The sequence below is a fragment of the Lutra lutra genome, chromosome 6, assembly GCF_902655055.1.
Source record: "Lutra lutra chromosome 6, mLutLut1.2, whole genome shotgun sequence".
Classification (NCBI taxonomy): Eukaryota; Metazoa; Chordata; class Mammalia; order Carnivora; family Mustelidae; genus Lutra; species Lutra lutra.
The window spans coordinates 45,833,432-45,848,579 of record NC_062283.1 but is presented as its reverse complement, the minus strand read 5'-3'; the positions used below and the strand labels follow the sequence as shown (position 1 = coordinate 45,848,579).

Below are 15,148 nucleotides of genomic sequence, written 5' to 3'. Positions count from 1 at the left end.
TAAATGTGCTTTTGGTTGTATAAAAGTGGTATGTAATAGCTATCTAATGATGCAATATATCAAAATTGAGCTTAATGTGAGTGTATAGGGACTTAAGTTCATATATTCCACTTCTCCTTCTGTTTATGTTGTACTTAGGTTTGTGGCTTCGTAGTGACATATTTTTTAGTAGTGTATCAATATGTAGAGTTCTTAATACCAGCCCTTATACATTATGTTGTGGTATCCTCATTCACCTTCAACTTCTTGAGCATAGGGTTTATGACTTATTCACTGCACTATTTTTATGCCTCACAAAATGACTAGCATATAGCAGGTGCTCTCTATATATGCTTGTTGAACTGACCTGGAGAGGAATATTTCCTTGTTTGAGAACAATTTCATAATATAAAATCCATGAAAATCTTAGAAAAACAAATTTAAGGTATTTCTGGTCTGGCTTTATGAGCTTGGGTTTTAGAGACAAGCATGAAGATTTTTTTGGTTTATTTCATTTCTAGTGCATAAGTTCTGGGCAAAAAGAATATCCTTATGGGCTTCTGTGTTAACTAATAGAGAGCGATAAATACTTTGCATATTTCCTATAATTATGATGGATCCTTAAATAATCTCTTGCAGAGTTACTGGGATTTATTTTGTTCTCTGAGGATATATCATTTTGATAAACATAAAACAAAGATGTGAGGATCAATGATAAGTGGAAAACTTTGTCTATCACACCTTTTTTGGGTTAGTATCTCTGCAGTGGTCATTCCAAGTGTGTGAAGTTTGGATACCAAGCAGTGTGTCTTTGAGAGCCCTTACTCTTCACCCCCACAGTGCCAGCTACATAATTTGTGGGACCCAGGTCAAGATGAAGATGTAGAGTCCCTACTTCGAAGAGTAGAAAAAAGCTTCTTACTCTCTGTAGCAGTCTCTCTCAAGCTGTTATTTTTCTTTACTTGCCAGTTAATGCTGCACTTCCTCAGGCATAAGGCTACTCACAGGGTGAATGCAGGCTTATGCAGGCCTCCAGGACCATGACCTATGGTTAGCACATGGGCATGTCATGTACCAGACCCTGACTCTTCCTGTGCCCATGCCCAGGCCCCTATCGGGGTGGGGGTGAGAAAGCAGGTGACTGAGAACTTTTCCTGGAGATATGGGTGGTGGGACTCCAGGACTTCAAGGCCATGGCACAAGCCCCATTGTTCCCTCTCACTTCACTAATAAGAGCCAAAATCAAAGATAATCTATTAAGAATTTTGATATGGTGGCACCAAACCATTAACCCTCTACTGAAGGCCCTTTTATGAACAGAATTCCCTGTGCAACTGCAAGGTCTCATACCCAAGGAGCTGGTTGTGGTCCCCAGGACAGCTAGTTTATGGGATGATGGAGAACATTGCTGCTGGAGAAGTGACAAGAGGATTGACACTGCCTTTCTTATTCTCCATTGTGACTGTTTCCTCACTTGGTCTTCACTTTAATTTGCCTTCTCTTATAGAAAAATAATGAAGGATAGGAAAGTGGACAAGCAATTTTAATAAAGTATAATTTATACCAGTGAAATTATGCATGCCAATAGATTACAAATGTATATCAAGGTTTTATTTAACTAGGTAATTAATGAGAGAATCAATAAGACATCAAAACTAATTTAAAGAATATTTGAGAAGCAATATTAAGATTGCTCAATTAGATATAAAACTAGTCAATGTCCAATAGGGCAATAAACTGCAACATTTAGGGTACTCTTCCATTAGAAAGAAATTATTCTTCCCTCTATTTGACAAAAATCTGTAAGTTGACCTCTGCCTCTATAAAGCTGTAAAACAGATCAGACAATAGAAAGTAAAGCCCAACTCTGGAGAACTGCACTCCAGGTACACCCAAGTATGCTCTTATGCCTGTTTCAGGTTACTGATGATTTATCTGTCAATGTTATTTGTCTCAGACTAGCATTCTCTGGATTTTTACTTCATCCGGCCATAATATTAAGAGATTTTCTCAGTTGTCTTCCATATGCACAGAAATAGTTGTTTAATATACACAATGGTAGAGTATAAAATAAGAAAGTATTTCTTAATATATTTAAATCAGCATGCATTTAGAGTTCCCTTAATACTTAAATTAGACAATATACTTCTAGACTACAAGCAATAGCATTGGAAGGGCCTTTAGAGGCTTAGAGATTTAGAATTAGAAAGGACTGGGTGATCTTTAGTCAAATGAGAAAAAAACAAACCAACTCTGGAAGGACATGTACAAACATCACATAGAAGAGCAGATACGAGATTTGAACCTAGGTTATTGTTCTGGTTCAGGGGGAAGTCCCCAGTGGCTCAGAGCAGTCCCATCTCCTTTGGAGACCAAGTGTCCATTCATGTCTACTTCCTTGAATAAGGTGTATGGTGGTTCATTCTCTGTTCAAAGGAAATTTCAAGTGTCAAGGACTGCCAAATGTGACAGTGAGTGGTGCATGTTCAAGGTCAGCTAGGCAGCAAGTCCCCTTCATTCTGTCCTGGCTAAGACAAAGGTCCTTTTCTTTCCACTTCCACTAATCCTTATTCTTTTGACTCTTCCTTTCTATAGTCTCTTCCCCAACCCAGCCTTCTCTCCTTGGGAGCAGAAACTGCCACTCTCTGATCATGAGTATAAATACTGTGACTCACATTTAGGACTAGAACAGGTTTGAGGCTTTAACTTTTATTTCTGTCTAGATGGGTAGATTGAGGAAGGAAATAAAAAAAAAAAATCCTGGAGAGGAAACTAGTCAGGTAAGTATTCAGGTATAAATTTACCACATAGTTCTAATGCCCACATAATTTCCTACCTCAACACAACTCCAGTATTTAGACATGATTTTCTGTCAGTTCTATAAAACTTAATCTGTATTTGTCATAAGTCCTATTAATCTAGGACTGAAAAGAGAGCAATGAATATCTTGAAGCTTATGGCAATTTATCAGGTGTGAAGAAAGGATTCTCAGTATTAAAGCACACTAAACTCAGCATATATTCCCAGTTGTTGTACATTCTTATATTTTGGAAATCTTTGAAAAGCAGAAAAAAAACTGCACTCACTGGACCTTGTTTGTATCATCTGGCACAGGGTTTCCTCAGACTACTTCTGAGAAAGAAAATGTTCAGTGTGATGTTAATAGGTATTCCTGGAAAAATATTATTTGGTTGAATTAAGTTCAGAAACTTCTATTAAGTAGAGTTAAGTGGGTTATTTTCTACAGGAATTCCTTAGCATGTTGAAATGCACTGTGAAACTCTAAAAGGGAATGGACACGTGACATTTTATGAATTTGTCTTAGAAAAATTTGCCCCTTCTCAGCTTTTTTTCCTGAGGAATACTTATTAGTGGATCGTGAAAAATAGTTTTTAAAGTTCAGTCTAGTTTAATCCCTTTTTACCAAAATGATGAAAGTGAAGTCTAGAAATGGTTAGTGGCATATTTAAGAGTAAGGGGAAGAAGGCACAGAGACCTCTTATCTGTTAGATGGTCCAAAGCGATGAAACTATAATTTTTTTTAGAGATTTTATTCATTTATTTATTTTAGAGAGAGAAAGAGAGAGAGCATGCGAGCAGGGGGAAGGACCAGAGGGGGAAGCACAGGGAGGGGGAAAAAAACTCAAGCAGACCCCATACTCAGCATGGAGCCCACATGGAGCTTAATCCCACAACCTTGAGATCATTACCCAAGTAGAAACCATGAGTCAGACACGTAAAAAACTGAGCCACCCAGGAGACCCAAAACTGTAATTTTTAGAGATAGCCTAGTCCTTGAGTATAATTACCTTAAGTATAATTCAGAGAACTGCTGAAAATAGTTACCAAATCACTAACTTTGGACAACTAACTTTTTTTTTATGTGATGGAGCAAATAGTTGATTTATGTTGCAAAGCTTAGGACAGAAAGCACTTACTTAAAGTCTAGAAGAGTATGATTTATCCTGTCTCTATTATCAGTGTTGACCTGAACGAATCTTTTAACCCTCTTATACCTCATTTTCCCATTTGTGGAGCTGAAATCTAAAACTATGTTCCAAAGATATTTTAAGTATTAACATCATTTTGAGATAAAATTATCTCAGAGCAATACCACTATCCCAATTTCCAAAACAAAGGCAACACTTGATAATTGTTAGGTCAGTGACAATCAGCAGTGTTTACTTAGAAAGTGCTTGCTTGGGGAGGAGTCAAGATGGCGGAGAAGTAGCAGCTGAGACTACTTCGGGTATCGGGAGATCAGCTAAATAGCTTATCTAAAGATTGCAAACACCTACAAATCCAACGGAGATCGAAGAGAAGAAGAACAGCAATTCTAGAAACAGAAAATCAACCACTATCTGAAAGGTAGGACTGGCGGAGAAGTGAATCCAAAGCGATGGGAAGATAGACCGCGGGGGGAGGGGCCGGCTCCCGGCCAGCGGCGGAGCAACGGAGCAACGGAGCAAAATCAGGACTTTTAAAAGTCTGTTCCGCTGAGGGACATCGCTCCAGAGGCTTAACTGGGGTGAAGCCCAGGCGGGGTCAGCACGGCCTCAGGTCCCGCAGGGTCGCAGAAGGATCGGGGGTGTCTGAGTGTCTCAGAGCTTACCGGTATTGGAGCGGGGAAGCCGGCTACAGAGACAGAGCCCAGGAGTGACTCTCAGCTCGGGGTTGCCTTGAACCGGTTGCAGGCTCGGTCGGCTTGGAGCGCGGCCGGAGGCCAGGGTGACGGGAGTCATTGGGCGCTGTTCTCTGAGGGCGCACTGAGGAGTGGGGCCCCGGGCTCTCGGCTCCTCCGGGCCGGAGACCGGGAGGCCGCCATCTTCATTCCCGTCCTCCGGAACTCTACGGAAAGCGTTCAGGGAACAAAAGCTCCCGAAAGCAAACCCAAGCGGATTACTCAGCGCGGCCCTGGGTAAGGGCGGTGCAACTCCGCCTGGGGCAAAGACGATTGAGAATCACTACAACAGGCCCCTCCCCCAGAAGATCAACAGGAAACCCAGCCAGGACCAAGTTCACCTACCGAGGAGTGCAGTTTCAACACCAAGGAGAGCGGCAGAATTCCAGAGGAGAAGAAAGCAAAGCACGGAACTCATGGCTTTCTCCCCATGATTTTTTAGCCTTGCAGTTAATTTAATTTTTTTTTCTTTTTCAATTTTTTTTTCTTTTTCTCTTCTTCTGCTAAATTTTTTTTAAATTTTACCGTTTTCTTTTTTAACGTTTTTAAAATAGTTTATCTAATATATATATATATATTTCCTCTTTTTATATTTTTTCTTTATCGGCTTTCTTTTTTTAAATAGTTTCTTTCTTTTTTTTTTTTTCTTTTTGAACCCCTTTTTATCCCCTTTCTCCCCCCTCACAATTTGGGATCTCTTCTGATTTGGCTAAAGCATATTTTCCTGGGGTTGTTGCCACTCTTTTAGTATTTTACTTGCTCCTTCATAAACTCTTATCTGGACAAAATGACAAGGCGGAAAAATTCACAACAAAAAAAAGAACAAGAGGCAGTACCAAAGGCTAGGGACCTAATCAATACAGACATTGGTAATATGTCAGATATAGAGTTCAGAATGACGATTCTCAAGGTTCTAGCCAGGCTTGAAAAAGGCATGGAAGATATTAAAGCAACCCTCTCGGGAGATATAAAAGCCCTTTCTGGAGAAATAAAAGAACTAAAATCTAACCAAGTTGAAATCAAAAAAGCTATTAATGAGGTGCAATCAAAAATGGAGGCTCTCACTGCTAGGATAAATGAGGCAGAAGAAAGAATTAGCGATATAGAAGACCAAATGACAGAGAATAAAGAAGCTGACAGGAGAGGGACAAACAGCTACTGGACCACGAGGGGAGAATTCGAGAGATAAGTGACACCATAAGACGAAACAACATTAGAATAATTGGGATTCCAGAAGAAGAGGAAACAGAGAGGGGAGCAAAGTTATATTGGAGAGAATTATTGGAGAGAATTTCCCCAATATGGCAAAGGGAACAAGCATCAAAATCCAGGAGGTTCAGAGAACCCCCCTCAAAATCAATAAGAATAGGTCCACACCCCGTCACCTAATAGTAAAATTGACAAGTCTTAGTGACAAAGAAAAGATCCTGAAAGCAGCCTGGGAAAAGAAGTCTGTAACGTACAATGGTAAAAATATTAGATTGGCAGCAGACTTATCCACAGAGACCTGGCAGGCCAGAAAGAGCTGGCATGATATATTCAGAGTACTAAATGAGAAAAACATGCAGCCAAGAATACTATATCCAGCTAGGCTATCATTGAAAATAGACGGAGAGATTAAAAGCTTCCAGGACAAACAAAAACTGAAAGAATTTGCAAACACCAAACCAGCTCTACAGGATATATTGAAAGGGGTCCTCTAAGCAAGGAGAGACCCTCAAAGTAGTAGATCAGAAAGAAACAGAGACAAAATACAATAACAGTCACCTTACAGGCAATACAATGGCACTAAATTCATATCTCTCAATACTTACCCTGAATGTTAATGGGCTAAATGCCCCAATCGAAAGACACAGGGTATCAGAATGGATAAAAAAACAAAACCCATCTATATGTTGCCTACAAGAAACTCATCTTAAACCTGAAGACACCTCCAGGTTTAAAGTGAGGGGGTGGAAAAGAATTTACCATGCTAATGGACATCAGAAGAAAGCAGGAGTGGCAATCCTTATATCAGATCAATTAGATTTTAAGCCAAAGACTATAATAAGAGATGAGGAAGGACACTCTATCATACTCAAAGGGACTGTCCAACAAGAAGATCTAACAATTTTAAATATCTATGCCCCTAACGTGGGAGCAGCCAACTATATAAGCCAATTAATAACAAAATCAAAGAAACACATTGACAAGAATACAATAATAGTAGGGGATTTTAACACTCCCCTCACTGAAATGGACAGATCATCCAAGCAAAAGATCAACAAGGAAATCAAGGCCTTGAATGACACACTGGACCAGATGGACATCACAGATATATTCAGAACATTTCATCCCAAAGCAACAGAATACACATTCTTCTCTAGTGCACATGGAACATTCTCCAGAATAGATCACATTCTTGGTCCTAAATCAAGTCTCAACCGGTATCAAAAGATTGGGATCATTCCCTGCATATTTTCAGACCACAATGCTCTAAAGCTAGAACTCAATCACAAGAGGAAATTTGGAAAGAACCCAAATACATGGAGACTAAACAGCATCCTTCTAAAGAATGAATGGGTCAACCAGGAAATTAAAGAAGAATTGAAAAAATTTATGGAAACAAATGATAATGAAAACACAACGGTTCAGAATCTGTGGGACACAACAAAGGCAGTCCTGAGAGGAAAATATATAGCGGTACAAGCCTTTCTCAAGAAACAAGAAAGGTCTCAGGTACACAACCTAACCCTACACCTAAAGGAGCTGGAGAAAGAACAGAACGAAACCCTAAACCCAGCAGGAGAAGAGAAATCATAAAGATCAGAGCAGAAATCAATGAAATAGAAACCAAAAAAACAATAGAACAAATCAACGAAACTAGGAGCTGGTTCTTTGAAAGAATTAATAAGATTGATAAACCCCTGGCCAGACTTATCAAAAAGAAAAGAGAAAGGACCCAAATAAATAAAATCATGAATAAAAGAGGAGAGATCACAACGAACACCAAAGAAATACAGACAATTATAAGAACATCCTATGAGCAGCTCTACGCCAACAAATTTGACAATCTGGAAGAAATGGATGCATTCCTAGAGACATATAAACTACCACAACTGAACCAGGAAGAAATAGAAAGCCTGAACAGACCCATAAGCAGTAAGGAGATTGAAACAGTCATCAAAAATCTCCAAACAAACAAAAGCCCAGGGCCAGATGGCTTCCCGGGGTAATTCTAACAAACATTTAAAGAAGAACTAATTCCTATTCTCCTGAAATTGTTCCAAAAAAATAGAAATAGAAGGAAAACTTCCAAACTCATTTTATGAGGCCAGCATCACCTTGATCCCAAAACCAGACAAGGATCCCATCAAAAAAGAGAACTACAGACCAATATCCTTGATGAACACAGATGCAAAAATTCTCGGCAAAATACTAGCCAATAGGATTCAACAGTACATTAAAAGGATTATTCACCACGACCAAGTGGGATTTATTCCAGGGCTGCAAGGTTGGTTCAACATCCGCAAATCAATCAATGTGATACAACACATTAATAAAAGAAAGAACAAGAACCATATGATACTCTCCATAGATGCTGAAAAAGCATTTGACAAAGTACAGCATCCCTTCCTGATCAAAACTCTTCAAAGTGTAGGGACAGACGGCACATACCTCAATATTATCAAAGCCATCTATGAAAAACCCACCACAAATATCATTCTCAATGGAGAAAAACTGAAAGCTTTTCCGCTAAGGTCAGGAACACGGCAGGGATGTCCGTTATCACCACTGCTATTCAACATAGTACTAGAAGTCCTAGCCTCAGCAATCAGACAACAAAAGGAAATTAAAGGCATCCAAATCGGCAAAGAAGAAGTCAAACTATCACTCTTCACAGATGATATGATACTATATGTGGAAAACCCAAAAGACTCCACTCCAAAACTGCTAGAACTTGTACAGGAATTCCGTAAAGTGTCAGGATATAAAATCAATGCACAGAAATCAGTTGCATTTCTCTACACCAACAACAAGACAGAAGAAAGAGAAATTAAGGAGTCCATCCCATTTACAATTGCACCCAAAACTATAAGATACCTAGGAATAAACCTAACCAAAGAGATTAAGAATCTATACTCAGAAAACTATAAAGTACTCATGAAAGAAATTGAGGAAGACACAAAGAAATGGAAAAATGTTCCATGCTCCTGGATTGGAAGAATAAATATTGTGAAAATGTCTATGCTACCTAAAGCAATCTACACATTTAATGCAATTCCTATCAAAGTACCATCCATTTTTTTTCGAAGAAATGGAACAAATAATCCTAAAATTTATATGGAACCAGAAAAGACCTCGAAGAGCCAAAGCAACATTGAAAAAGAAAGCCAAAGTTGGTGGCATCACAATTCCGGACTTCAAGCTCTATTACAAAGCTGTCATCATCAAGACAGCATGGTACTGGCACAAAAACAGACACATAGATCAATGGAACAGAATAGAGAGCCCAGAAATGGACCCTCAACTCTATGGTCAACTCATCTTCTACAAAGCAGGAAAGAATGTCCACTGGAATAAAGACAGCCTCTTCAATAAATGGTGTTGGGAAAATTGGACAGCCACATGCAGAAAAATGAAATTGGATCATTTCCTTACACCACACACGAAAATAGACTCAAAATGGATGAAGGATCTCAATGTGAGAAAGGAATCCATCAAAATCCTTGAGGAGAACACAGGCAGCAACCTCTTCGACGTCAGCCGCAGCAACATCTTCCTAGGAACATCACCAAAGGCAAGGGAAGCAAGGGCAAAAATGAACTTTTGGGATTTTATCAAGATCAAAAGCTTTTGCACAGCAAAGGAAACAGTGAACAAAACCAAAAGACAACTGACAGAATGGGAGAAGACATTTGCAAATGACATATCAGATAAAGGGCTAGTGTCCAAAATCTATAAAGAACTTAGCAAACTCAACACCCAAAGAACAAATAATCCAATCAAGAAATGGGCAGAGGACATGAACAGACATTTCTGCAAAGAAGACATCCAGATGGCCAACAGACACATGAAAAAGTGCTCCATATCACTCGGCATCAGGGAAATACAAATCAAAACCACCATGAGATATCACCTCACACCAGTCAGAATGGCTAAAATTAACAAGTCAGGAAATGACAGATGCTGGCGAGGATGCGGAGAAAGGGGAACCCTCCTACACTGTTGGTGGGAATGCAAGCTGGTGCAACCACTCTGGAAAACAGCATGGAGGTTCCTCAAAATGTTGAAAATAGAACTACCCTATGACCCTGCAATTGCACTGCTGGGTATTTACCCTAAAGATACAAACGTAGTGATCCGAAGGGGCACGTGCACCCGAATGTTTATAGCAGCAATGTCTACAATAGCCAAACTATGGAAAGAACCTAGATGTCCATCTACAGACGAATGGATAAAGAAGATGTGGTATATATACACAATGGAATACTATGCAGCCATCAAAAGAAATGAAATCTTGCCATTTGCGATGACGTGGATGGAACTAGAGGGTATCATGCTTAGCGAAATAAGTCAATCGGAGAAAGACAACCATCATATGATCTCCTTGATATGAGGGAGAGGAGATGCAACATGGGGGGTCGAGGGGGTAGGAGAAGAGTAAATGAAACAAGATGGGATTGGGAGGGAGACAAACCATAAGTGACTCTTAATCTCACAAAACAAACTGAGGGTTGATGGGGGGAGGGGGTTGGGAGAGGGGGGTGGGGTTATGGATATTGGGGAGGGTATGTGCTATGGTGAGTGCTGTGAAGTGTGTAAACCTGGCGAATCACAGACTTGTACCCCTGGGGATAAAAATACATGTTTATAAAGCTGTAAAAAAAAAAAAAAAGAAAAAAGAAAGGATGAATACCCAAGTTTTGTAGCAACATGGACGGGACTGGAAGAGATTATGCTGAGTGAAATAAGTCAAGCAGAGAGAGTCAATTATCATATGGTTTCACTTATTTGTGGAGCATAACAAATAGCATGGAGGACAAGGGGAGATGGAGAGGAGAAGGGAGTTGAGGGAAATTGGAAGGGGAGGTGAACCATGAGAGACTATGGACTCTGAAAAACGATCTGAGAATTTTGAAGGGGTGGGGGGTGGGAGGTTGGGGGCACCAGGTGGTGGGTATTGTAGAGGGCACGGATTGCATGGAGCACTGGGTGTGGTGCAAAAATAATGAATACTGTTATGCTGAAAAAATAAAAAAATTAAAAAAAAAAAAGAAAGTACTTGCTTGAAGTCACAATTGCATTTTGATGTCAATGAACAATAACCAAATTTATTTTCTAGTGTTTTTCCATTTAGTCTTTATATTCTTACATCTTTAGCAAGTTTTAACTTTTGGCTCCAAATCACTTGATATTTGGGAGGGCAGGGGGAACAATTATTACTTCATTTTCGTAGTATAAAAGGTTAAGTGATTTTCCCAAGATACATAGTATGCCAGCAAATGGGCTAGGAACAAAAGGTAAGGCTAAGAATTTTGTCTACTGCTGAACCAAAAAGATTGGTTTGTTTACTTACTAAATTAATTATTTAAACTTGTTTTAAGCATTTTGCAAACCTAAGCCAAGGGATTCTAGATATCTCACATTTTATTTCAGCTTTCATTTTGGCTTGTTTTCATTTTGTTTGTCAAGATTTTCACACAATTTTAACAGTTACATATCTAACTACATGTAAAAATCATAATGATTAGGACAATTTACCAATTGTGTGTGTGTGTGTACAAAATGAAATCTATAAGTAATGAGCCATGTAGATTTAAAACAATAATACATATTTCTAGTTAGAAAACAAACTGATTTTAGTATATAATTCCCTCCTAAAAACTCATTAATAAATAGTTTTTGCAAGGAAAACATACTAGCATCTCCTATTTTGCTTGATTGTTCTTTGCAGTAGAGGAAAAAAAAAAAACTGTTAATATTCTATAAGAAAAGGAGAGGAAAGATAGTTTTCAGATGGGATTTAAGCCAGAGAGGTCTCTTATGCCCAGGAAGATCAATCAGGGTAAATGAGTTCTCCTTGTATTATTACCTAAGGGTAGAGAAAATTGAAGATGAGATTTTTTCCCCCCTACTTGTTTGACCTTGCTGCATACATATGATGTAAAAAATATGTGTGGAATTTGATACTGGGCTTTTCTCTTAGTCAAACCTTGAAACAGTTAACTCTTTGAGAGTTTTCAAATTTGGTGTAAATGACACAGTTTCTTCCACATCTAATCTTGTTTGTTCTCATTTAAATATAATTGTATTTGCAATCATGACTTTAATGAAACTCTGATTTGCAGAGGACCTAAATGCTTTCTGCCCTGTAAAACAAATGCTCAACCCTTGTTGCTGCACTCAAGGATGGCAGTAATAAAAGTGGTTAGAAAATCAATTTAAACTGCATTTGTACTTTACCAAGAACCCTGTGACACTTACATTGGTAAGAGTTATGCTTTCCAAATATGTGATCCACTTTTATAAGCAACTAAAAACCCTGCAGCTTCAGTCACACTCTCCAAGCAAGAATAAATGACCCCACATCAATCCATTTTCACAATACCTGACACTTGTAGAATGGGGGAAAGAAATGAGATCAAAAAGATAAACAACAGGCTGTGAAATCTAGGCTGTTTTAAACTAAGACTGCTCGTTGTATGCATAAATGAAAAAAAAAAAACACATTTTATTCTGCAGCCCTTAATGTTTTACAAACCTGAGATTATCATAAGCAAAAGAGTATGTAGAAAAAAGATTCTATGGCTTATTAGTCTTTGTAAATCCCATGCAGCACACTGCTTAACATAAAAGAGGTTCTCCACAAATGCTTGTGGTGTGAAAGAAGGGATGGATGGATGGTCTTAAAGATACACAAATTTCATTTAACCAACAGACTTGGATTAAAATAACTTCTAAACATGGATATTGCAGGAGAAAAAACTAAAAATTTACCAAAATATTTTGTTGTGATGCATACATTTTGTCTAAGTAATATGGAACACTAAAACGTGCCTGTGTTTTTCTTTTTTCCTCCTAATAATAGCACTGGTATATTTGCTTTTCACAAGATGGAAGACTTTAATGGGTCTATTTTTCTGAGTACGTTTTTGCTTATGATTATCTCCAGCCTGTTAAACATCAAGGAAAGCAGAGGGATATAACTGAGCAGCTGGGACTTCCATCTCCTGGTAATGCAGAAGGTGACTGGTATTCAGACAAAGTTCAAAGCTTAGAAAGAAGATTAAGGGACAACAGCATGTTCTATTAATATCCTTCTAGAGTATTATTTAACAGGTCTGCTTAAAGATTATGTAATCCTCTGGAAGAATGCACTTTTCTTTGGCTCACTATTTACTAATAATTAGGCCCAGACTCTGAAATTACATGCTAACTTGTAGATTTTTGTCTGCTGGAGAAGCAAATGAGTATAAAATGGTAGAAAAGAAAACCACAAAAATTACATTTTATTCCCTTGTATGGCGCTAACCAGTTTCGTCTCAAATCTAGTAATCTTATTTTGGCATTCATTCAGTGATTATACGTTCTCAGTCTCTTGAATTCTCTTTGAACCAGCTTTAACCATTGTGCCCATTCCTTCATTAATGAAATAAATAAATAAATTTGTCATGTGTTCATTATGTACTTGTGTGAAAGTCAGGTTTATAACTCTTTGAAAACTGACCTTTAGCATTGGCCTTGAGTTTCTTTCCAGGACCCTGCCAAAGAAGATTGCTTTTTGGGCAGAGGTGAGTCAAGATTTTGTAGGGTCCACAGCTTATATGACTTTTGGTCCTTTATAACAAAAATGGGTTTAAAAGCACAGACAGAATTGTGCATAAAATTGAATATTTATTTACAATGAGAAAAGAAATCTCAGTGAATTACAAGTAAGCTTGGAGATTTAGGCCTCTTTTTCTGAAATCTCTTTAGGTTCTTCACAGGAAATGCTTACATGGAAATGACTTTTGACTACCAACATAGTTTGCCCTCTGAAAGAGAACTATAACAATCTACTGCAATTTCTAGCAACTCCCAGGTCTCAGAAGGACATGTGTAAGGTGGGGGCCTCTTAAGCTTCATTAGGTCTAGAGTAAACCAGCTCTGTTACTGGGTAAGGAGACACCAGCAGGTAAGGAGTTGTGAAGTATAAGGCTGGGAGAAGCAAACCAGATAACTTTTCCTCCCTCAGGCAACTGGGGCCATGGCGTGGCCCCTAGTGCAGGGCTTGGTGAAGACTGACATGTGCATGTATCAAGAGATCTAGCATGGAGGTTCTGTTGTAGGGAGAATATGCAGAACCAAAATGGCACCCGTTAAGAAGAAAACCTTTGAATCTTTTTCAATAAAATCCCTCTGCCCTAAGACAGCCCAAATCTGGAGAAACTAGAAGCAAAAGAGAGATAGAAAGGCATCAGGAAGACTGTATCACATTCTTTCTCCATTCAAGTTCATGAACTGGAGGACTATCCAACTGGGAAGGGCCTGGAACCACCAAAGTAGGTATAAAGTGGAAGTTTAAACTAAAGTAGGCTGAACCATGCTTTTAATATGTCAACATGAATATCAGGTTCTGGAACCTGCATGATATTACGTTAAGAGAAAGTAAAGAGAGATCTTACAGACGTTTGATATCAGTGACAAAAGAAAATTGAAACTTTTTATATTTGCTCCCTATAAAATTTAAACTGCTTTTAATGAAAGGATATACGGGTAAATATCTTAAATGCTCAATTAACTGAAACAATGAGAGAAATGGGGAAAACCACATACAATTCTAAATTTTTATCTGAAACCTGGTTGGATATTTTCTTTTCCCCCCTTATTTCTAGCAATAGGGGCTACCTCCAATTGAGATGCTTGGATGTTCGTAGCAAACTAATCTAACCAAATACAAATTAGTACATGAAACAGAGATCCTGAGTACAGTTTCAAGAATGTTGACTGCAGATGGAAAGTGTAGCAACTAAAATGAAGGATTAAATGTTTGAAGATGTTATTAGTCTAAATGTGTGGTTAGAAATTGATCTGAAATAGGCTCTTTTTTCCCCTTGATATTCAGAAGATGAGGTTACACTGCTGAGCTAGATTAGAGGTAATCTGGCCTGGATATAGAGTAATAACTAAAAGATCTCAGCAGGTGATGCCTAGCTACATGCCACTATGAAATGACAATGAAGACAAGCAAACATTTTATGGGGGCGTTGCCACTCATTACAGAACAAATGGAAAAGCTAAGACACGATACACTAATCTTTTATACTCTAATGGTTGTTACCATTGCAATTTCAAATTCAATTTACAGCTCCTACCTCATTTTGAAGTGTTAAATGATTTGAAAACTACCTCAGAAATCACAAAAAACTTCTTTTTATCAGACAATGTCAAAAAAGATGTCTATGAAATGAGAAAACATGGATTGAAAGAAAAGGGAAATATGGATTGAAAGAAAAGAATGAAAGA

The 15,148-nt window shown here is 38.3% G+C and overlaps 1 protein-coding gene across 1 annotated transcript in view; it reads right to left on the bottom strand.

Annotated features, from left to right (window-relative positions):
• The window catches only part of EYS (eyes shut homolog), a 1,828,849-nt gene that overhangs the window by 188,994 nt on the left and 1,624,707 nt on the right, over window positions 1-15,148 (bottom strand).